Raw genomic sequence first — 9,458 nt, 5'->3', positions numbered from 1 at the left:
AGGATATTTTTCCATTTTTTACTCAGATAGAGCGGGAAGGAGAGATAGGAAGAGAGAGAAACATCGATGTGAAAGGGACACATCGAGTGGCCGCCACCCACACGAACCAACCAGGGCCGGGGACAAACTGCAGCCAAGGTACATGCCCTTAGCGGGAACCGAACCAGGGTCTCTGTGGACCGCAGGCTGACGCTCTAACCGCTGAGCCAAACCGGCCAGGGCTGTCTTTTTTTTTTTTTAATCTCTCAGTAGTGTTTTAGTTTTCTTTATATAAATCTTTCACACATTCTAGTACTTTTTAAAGTTTTTTTCTTTCTAAATGGTTATATAAAAGCCTTTTTTTCATATATGAATTTTGAATTTTCTTATTGTTCTAATGGTTTTTCATTTGATTTTCTTGCATTTTTTCTGGCTAAAATCAATATCACTTTTAAATAATGATAATTTTGCTTTATTTTTTCCAATTTTTATTTTTATTTGTTTCTGTTTTTTAATTATTTTGGCTAAATAATAGTGGTGATAAAGAAGAACCTTATTCCTGATATTAATGGAAATGCTACTCTAATACAAGTGTCTTTGTCAGAGCTAGAAGCAGAAGTCTCCATTCAGAAATTTTGAATCTTAAAAATTTGGGGTGCTTGCCAGAAATCAAATTTTTGAAAGTGAAGAGGTTTGTGCATAGGTTCTTTTTAGTAATGGGGACTTATCATAAGGATATTTGGAAAAATGAGGGAGTCAAGGTTGGTAGTGTGGTTGCTAATTACTCTGTCTCATTTTTTCCCCCCTATCCTACCACTATGCTGGCATTTTTATATACTGAGTGGGGCAAGAGGTTTACAGTTGTTCATATGGAAAATAATACAATAATGAATAGATGATACTACAAGAATAAACTCTGTGTTTCCCATACTCACAACTTACTTTTGCCCCACCCTGTATATGAGGTTGTCTGAAATCAGTCTATCAAGAGGTATTGCAGTGTGTTGCTCTGAAATTGCTTATTCTTTAATGGATGTACCAGAAAAGAATAGGAAGGGAGTATGAGATCCAAATTACCTAGTAATATGCCTCTAATTAGCCAAAACTTGTCTACAAAAGACTATTTCTGTTTTTCCTCAAGCATACAAAAATTTGCCCTCGCTTACCTAATCTATCAATGCTCAAGTTTTCCTGTCTAGGAAAACCGCTCTGAGCGTGTGCACAGGCTTACATGCAACAGGTGTTTAAATATTGCTGACTGAGCGAGTACTAGGCAATCAGCGTGCCCGTGTGGTTTGCCTTAGCATGGGTGCAGGGCCCTGCACAAAGGAAGGCTTTAGTTACCTGACGTTATACCAGCTTCTAGAAGGACGATGAACATAGATGGTTTCAAAATGTCATATTACTATAAAAATATGTCTATGGATGGCTAATAATTGGATTTGTAGTGAGACTTTATCAATCATGATAGTTAAAATTTACTCTTATCTTCTGCTATCTTACTTTTAACTTTCCTTTTAAAATGCCCCAAAGGCACTTGTAAGCCTCTAGATCTGTTACTCATTAACAGCTTGTATGTTGAGTAGCGACATTTCCAAAGTCCCCAATTGCTGACTTTCAGAGGTTTTAGTCTCTGATTCTTTTCAAGTTGCAGTGGTAGAAGAATTGAGTTAAATAATTTATGTACTACTCTACACGTGACAAAGACAAAACTAGGAAAATTTTAACAGCCTGGAAAAGATTTGTCAAAGCCACCCTTTGCTTTAATACTCCAAACTCTGTTTAGAAGATCTGATTGATTCAGTTGTCACAACATAGTATCACTTTCCTCAGCAGGTTAATTCTCACTTCATGTTCCTGACTACCCCGTGGAAGAGCAGCTTCAAGACGTTGACCACGATCCACAGTAACAAATCTATTTTTATACTGTGATCTTATGCATACATGCATGTATGTATAGTTTCTTAAAATAAAACTTGAGCCCACCCCACCAGAGCCGCCGCTGCCCGTGACATGTTCAGGGTAATTCAGAGACCCATGGGGCTAGCCAGCCCGAGTCTTCTCAACTTCCAAGTCTATGCATCGCAGGAGGACTCACTCACAGAACTTCCATGAGGGTTAATGAGCTTTCACTCCACCCTGTTCCTGAGGGTCGATGTAAATATATGGAGGACCAAGGACTCAACTGGAAGGAAGCATCTCACATCTCCGACAGCATTGCGAGCCACACACAAGCTGGTGTCAGGAAATGTACTCCCAAACTGAGCCCTAGATGCAAAGTTTGGTTCAGAAGGGGTAGACAACTATGAATATCTACAAAATGCACCTCTTGGGTTTTTTCCAAGACTTGGTGTTATTGGTTTTGCTCTCATTGTTGGACTCCTTTTGGCTAGAGGTTCAAAAATAAAGAAGCTGGGGTACCCACCTGGTTTCATGGGGTTAGCCGCCTCTCTTTATTATCCACAACAAGCCATCGTGTTTGTCCAGGTCAGTGGGAGAAACTGTATGACTGGACTTTACGAGGATACATAGTCACAGAAGATTGTAGAAGGAGAACTTTCAGAAGCCAGGAAATGTGAAGAATTCACCTGGAAATAAGTCGAATATGCCATGTTCTGCCCTTTTTTAATCAGTTATAGGAAACTCCATACAATAAATCGTATTTCTACAGAAAAATGGAAGAGAAGTCAGTATTGAATATACTAAACTGTCTTTCTTCTTCAGGAAAAACTAGACGAGGCTCTTTGTTACCCTGGGTGATGCCATACTGCAAAGGGACTAATCTGAAATCTTTTCACCTAAGGATGACATACCAGCCTTAGAACTTCTCATTCTCATGTTGCTATTTATGTACATAGTTAGAATTCCAAGTTAAAAAATGAAATAAAAAAAATTTGAGTGATCTACTTGTTTTACACTCTGATATTTTTTTCTTAACCTATCTCATTCTGCTCTATTCGTTAAAAAAACTGCTAATTGTGACTTGCTAAAATGAGTTCATACGTCTGCAATTAGAAAAACAATGCTATAGATCAGTGCTTCTCAAATGTTATTTATTAATTTAAAACGTTTTTTTCTTTATTGATTTTAGAGAGAGAGGAAGTGAGAGGGAGAGAGAGAGAGAGAGAAACATCGATGAGAGAGAACATCGATTGGCTGCCTCCTGCAAGCCCCTCACTGGGGATCAGGCCCACAACCTGGGCATGTGCCCTGACCGGGAATCAAGAGAATCAAACCGGCAACCTCTTGGTGCATGGGTCGATGCTCAACCACTGAGCCACACCAGCCAGGCAGTGCTTCTCAAATTACAATGCTCATAGAGATCACCTAGGGGTCCTGTTAAAAATGCAGGTTGTGATTCAACAGGTCTGAGATCCTGTATTTCCGACAAATTCGCAGGTGATGTTGATGCTGCTGGTCTGTGAACCACAACTTGGAAAAGTCAGCCTGAAGATATTTGTCTTTGGTTCTTGTGGCCTAATCGCTGGCTTAATCAGCTGAGGTAAACTTCTTAGAATCTTAATATAAAGCATTGAACAGCACAGCTTCTTATCTAGTACAGCTCCTTTAGACCAGATATTAAAGCTATAGCATCCAGTTAATGAAAACTTACTTCTTTTACAGTTGCTATGTGCCAGGTCCAATTCCAAGATAAGATAGTATTTTTTTTTTGTACGTGCCCCTAGCGGGAACTGAACCTGGACTCTCTGGTCCACAGGCCGACGCTTCAACTGCTAAGCCAAACCGGCCAGGGCAGATAGTCTTTTCTCTTTGTATTTTGCATGTTATTGGGGTGAACAATTAAATCTCTACTTTGAGGTTGTGGTAGGTGCAGTGAAGAGAAATGAAGCAAGCTAGAGGAGAAGACACTGGCAGTGTGGGGTGTTGCATGTCTTAGGTTAGGTGTGTAGGCAACGCCTACCTGGGTCAGCAACATTTGACAGGACCCAAATGAAGGCAGAAAACTCTGGGAAGATCCGGAAGAGGGACAGTTTCGGCAGAGAGAACAAGGACATAGGTCCTGAGGTGGGAAAAAAATTGGTGGAGTTGTAGGATTCAGCCTGAAGACAGGTCTGACTAGAGGGGTATAAATGAGAAAGTAAAAGATGAGGTCAGACCTGATTGTACAGGACCTTACAGGCTGAGGTAGTTTGGATTTTATTCTGAGGGTGATGGAAACACTGGAGAGTTCTGAGCAGAGAAATGGCATGAGATTTCAGGTTTTTTGTTTTTTTTTAAATTAATTAATTAATTTTTTATTTATTAATTTGTTTTTGTTACAGATATTACCTCAAAAAGTTAAAAATCGAATGCTGTTTGACCCAGTGATCCCACTTCTAGGAATATACCCTAAGAAACCTGAAACACCAATCAGAAAGAATATATGTACCCCCATGTTCATAGCAGCACTATTTACAATAGCTAAGATCTGGAGATTTCAGTTTTAAGCAACCACATTGGTGGGTTTGTAGTGAATATACCACAGAAGGACAGGAGCAGAAATAGGCTGGTTAGGGCATCCCAGCAGTAGATCCTACTAACTGTTGTTTCCATTGATAGGAGTGTGCTTGTTTATTTTTTAGAACAGGGGATAAATTAAAATATTTTGCATTGCTGAAGTACTGTAAGATTGAAAACACGGAGATATTCCTTCCTATGAGGAGCTTTGGTTGGTAATTGACAGCTAACAATGCAGGATGCCCAATTTAACAACAGATGAGTCAGAAACCACATGGAGTAGATTGCCCCGTCCTTCCATAAATCCAGCTTTCCAGGTAAGCTCTGCAGCCTGACCTCCATCCCCCAGTGTCCAGATTCCAGAGTTAAACATTTCATCTTCCTGGAATAATCAAGCATGGCATGTGCAGCAGGACAGGAAGGCAGGAATGTGGTTTTTGTTTTAAATAATAAAGTAATGTATGATGGCTACAAGCACATTCCCCTCATTGCTCAAAGGTGATGACATTCTCCCCTCTAGTTCTCCTGCCCAAATCTGGTCCTTCTGTTGTATTCCTGGTCTTATCTCCCATATTATAAGAAATCTAAGATGTTATCATGTGGTGATGCACTATTATTTATTATATCACTGAGAAAGAAAGAAAAAAAAACTACTTAAAATATTTAGTAGACAAACCATCAAATATAAGATGGGTCTCATATCCAGCAATGTTTAAATGTGAAAAAATGGCCCTGGCCAGTTTGGCTCAGCAGTTAGAGCGTCAGCCTGCAGACCAAAGAGTCTTGTGTTCGGTTCTGGTCAAAGGCATGCTTGATCCTGGCCCTGGTCCGGGTCGTGCAGGAGGCGGCCAATCAATGTGTCGCTCTCACATTGTTGTTTCTTTCTCTGTCTTTCTCTCTGTGTCTTCCTCCCTCCCACTCTATCTAAAGATAAATGGAAAAATATCCTTGGATGAGGGTTTAAAAAAAATTAAATGTGAAATAATGTGCTTTATAGAATTAATGAAATATGTATTGCTATCACCATCCACCTAGTCAGAAGCTTGGAGGTTCACATAGGTCACCCTCTCTAAACTCCCACAGTAACCAGTCCAAAATCTCTTAAATTCCTGCTTTATCTCCCATTTTGGAAAACTGATCTGTTCTAGCCTGAATGATTTCCTCTAACCACTAAGTAATTCTAAGCAAAATGCTATCCAAAATATAATCTGATGATCACACTATTTGATTAGATTAAAATCCTTTTTTTTTCTCTCTCTAGTTTGCTTCAACATACTTTGAAATCTTATCTCTACCCCCTTTTCAAGTAGGTTCAAGGACATAGAAACCAACCGACATACAGTCGTCCCTCGCCACTTCACGCTTCCTGGCTTCACTCCATCGTAGTTTTTTCAAATATATTCATTAAAAAGTTGATCGAGCCCTGGCCGGTTTGGCTCAGCGGTTAGAGCGTCCGCCTGCGGTCCGGAGAGACCCGAGTTCGGTTCCCGCTAAGGGCATGTACCTCGGTTGCAGTTTGTCCCCGGCCCTGGTTGGTCGTGCGGGTGGCGACCACTCGATGTGTCCCTTTCACATCGATGTTTCCCTCTCTCTCTCTTCCTCTCTCTCCCTCCCACTCTGTCTGTACAAAAAATGGAAAAATGTCCTCGGATGAGGATTAAAAAAAAAAAAAAAGTTGATCGAGACAGTGAAAATGATATAGAGCGCGCTCGATTGTCTGAGTCAATTATACACCCCTGTATTACAATTAAAATTACTGTACGTGTGGACTGTAGACCTATGTATTCGAGCACCCCAGGGATCCTTCAACGCCAGGTGCAACCGCTCGACCACTCCTTGTGCGTGGGCATAACTTTTTTCCAAAAAACTGGGTTTGTGAAACCAAGCCAATCAGAGCATGCTGTTCACTGATTGGCTGTCCTAGCTCTTCCTATCCTGGCCACTGATTGGCTCAGCCTCATGCAAGTTCGTTTCTCTCATACACGCTTTTACATCGCTATGCGTCGGAAGCATCTTCGCTCTTGTGTTTGTGATTTCTGAGAACTTTTATCTAAGCCCCATAATGACTCCATGATATGCTGCTTCTTCTAAGGCTTCCGACGATAAAACTAAGTGCCGGAGGAAGATGCTTTCCATCCCGGAGAAGGTGAAACTCTTGGATACGATCAAAGATGGCAAGAAAATCGTGGAGGTGGCCTGCCATTACGACTTGAATGAGTCTACCATTTGCTCCATCCGTAAAGATGAAAAGAACATCCGCGCAACAGCTACTCTTTTTTTCAACAAGGAAGCAAAGTGCGTCATGACAAGTCGTAATAAGTTCATAGTGAAAACAGAGTCTGCCCTAGCATTTGGATCAGTGACAGCCGCAAGAAAAACATTTCATTGGATTCGCTGGTCATCTGGGAGAAGGCGAGGCAGCTCTATCAGCGCTTTACAGCAGATGAACCTCAACCAGGACCTTCTTCTGCAACATTCGTGGATTTCACGGCGAGCAAGGGTTGGTTTGAGACGTTCCAGAAGAGGTATCATCTGAAGAGTGTCATTCTCCACGGAGTAGCTGCCTCTGCTCACCAACCTGCAGCAGAGGACTACGTGAACAACACCCCAGAGGGTATAAGTAGTTCGACAGTGGAGAAGGCAGTTAGGCTGGCCCGTTTGCTGGGAGGAGAAGGTTTCGCGGATACGACCCGCGATGACATGGACGAGCTGCTGGAGACACATTCGGATCCCTTAACTGACGAGGATCTGGTGGAGATGACTAAGTCTGTGAGTGAGGAGGAGGAAGAGCAGCCAGAGGTTCCTGGGGTCAGGAGGACGAAGTTGGGTTTACACTTGAGCGTCTCTCGCAAGTCGTGAGAACTATTAAGGTAGTACAGGACATGATTGGTGAATCGGACCCACAAATGATGCGTGCATTGCGGTTCTGGAATGCACCTGATAGAGCGATAGAACCCTACAAAAGCCTCCTCACGCATAAAGACAGTGCCAGCAACTGCCTATCATGATGTTCTTAAGCCGCGTACCCATACACCCACTGCCTACTCCTAGTACTCCTTCAGTGGAAGAAGACAACGCACCTGTGAAGATACTGCACCACCTGAAGACTCTCCTACTGAGGTCGTGCCTTCAGAGGAGCAGTAGCCTTGCTCTTCTTTGCTGTGCAGCACATCTCTTCATCTTCATCGCTTCATCATCGAACAAGTTGCACTATTTTCATAGGTTAGTGGTTGTGTGTAAGAACTGTGTGTGTGATTAAATGTATAATAATAATATGATATTTGTAATGTCTAGTATGTCTTATTTTCTCTTATTTTGTCTAATATATTGGGTAATATGAGTGTAATGGTGACTAAAGTGTGTTATTTCATGTCTAGAGGGCTCTAATAATGTTAAAAAACGTATTTAGAAGGTCATAAACAGGTTTTCTATGATCTAACTGGGAAAATATTCGATCTATAAATAAGGAATCCTACTTCATGGAAATTCATTTATTGTGGTAGAGTCTGAAACTGACTAACCGCAATAAATGACGGCCGACTGTATAACAACCTTATTATCTCTGTCTATAGTGGCTTCCCCTGCTCTCTTTTCTGCCTTGAAAACACCTACTTATTTTTCATGAATCAGCTCAAATGTCACCTCCTCAGTAAACTCCCTTCAATGCCCTCTGTGCCCACTCTCAAAGGAGCTAAGCACTTATTTCTCTGTAAAGAGTGACTCCTAGGACCCTGCTTTACCCTTCATCATGTTTTACTGTTTGCACTTCTGGATTGTGAGGTCAACAACCATATTCTCTCCATTTTCCTGTCCTCAACACGTAGCATTGGTCTTGGCACACAAAAAGGCCTTCAGCAAATGTTTGCTCAATGAATAAGTAAATAATGTGAAACTGAAAAAGAACAACCCTTAATAAATAATATGAGATCTCAGAGTTATGAAGTATTCATCACTCCAACTTTGAAGAGGGAGTCAAAGCCAAAGGAAAGACTTGGCCTCTTGCTCTCCTCAGCCCCAGGGTGAAGTCCACCGGTGGACTTCATGGAACCTTGATCTTGGGACTCAACGTACCTCCAATGTTCCTTGAACCCATGTTGGTGAAGCCAAGCACCCTGGGAGGCCACAGAACTTAGAGTGCCTTTTTGTCAGCCACCTCTGTTTTCAAGAAAAGCAATCTAGATTTATAATCAGTTGATCTGTATAGTTCATCATTAGAATTTTATCTTGTGAACTATCAATCACCATTATAATTGGCAATTTGCAAAGTTAGTCAACAATCACGTGAGAAAGTAATAGCTCCTGGCAGATTTTTCTCTATAACTTTCCTTTAAGGACAGATGTCAGAAACCAGAAAATTGCCATAAATGAATGAATAAATAAATAAATAAATCCTAATAGTTAAGATATAAGTTGTCCTTTAAATTCTTCAAAGGTCCAGATAAAACAGTTTTCTCTCATTTTACTTCTTTCTACTGCCTAGTGCCTCACAGAATGCCAGTACCTTGTGGTACTTAATACAAGTTGATTGAAAAAAATGTTGAAAGGAGAAATTTACTTTGAAAAAGTTTTCCAACTTTATTTTTGCCTTGGGCTTGTTTCTTTCAAATCTGGATAAATAACAGGGGAAAATATACTCATTAGTCTCTAGACCACTAATATCATGATTGGCATCCTTGTTGCCCTATGTTATTACAGTATAAATATCACAATAAATGTACAAAGCAGTGATCAAAAGGTGGCCGGTCAGCAGGCTATAGGCCTGTATCACAAGGAGGGTAAGGCCCGATTTCCTTATTCTTCTATGGTATTCTAGTGATATGGTCTACAGAGTTGAGAAAGGATTGAACAAGAGGGAAAATAATGGTATTCAAGAAGTCAAGGAGGGGAAAGTAGTTATATTGAGAACAAGTATATATTTTTAAAAAACATGTTTGTATGAAATTGCCATTTGTAAATGGTTGAATATCATCAGTTTCATATGGTTCAACCTACTATCAAAAGGAATGAAAATTATTTCTAAA

At 40.7% G+C, this 9,458-nt stretch overlaps 1 pseudogene; it reads left to right on the top strand.

The window, feature by feature from the left end:
* The first annotated feature begins 1,992 nt into the window (after positions 1-1,992).
* LOC118623717 lies at positions 1,993-2,608 on the top strand (annotated as a pseudogene).
* Positions 2,609-9,458: the final 6,850 nt, after the last annotated feature.

The sequence above is a fragment of the Molossus molossus genome, unplaced genomic scaffold, assembly GCF_014108415.1.
Source record: "Molossus molossus isolate mMolMol1 unplaced genomic scaffold, mMolMol1.p scaffold_m16_p_10, whole genome shotgun sequence".
In the NCBI taxonomy this organism is placed as follows: domain Eukaryota; kingdom Metazoa; phylum Chordata; class Mammalia; order Chiroptera; family Molossidae; genus Molossus; species Molossus molossus.
This window is presented reverse-complemented; position numbering and strand designations above follow the sequence as displayed.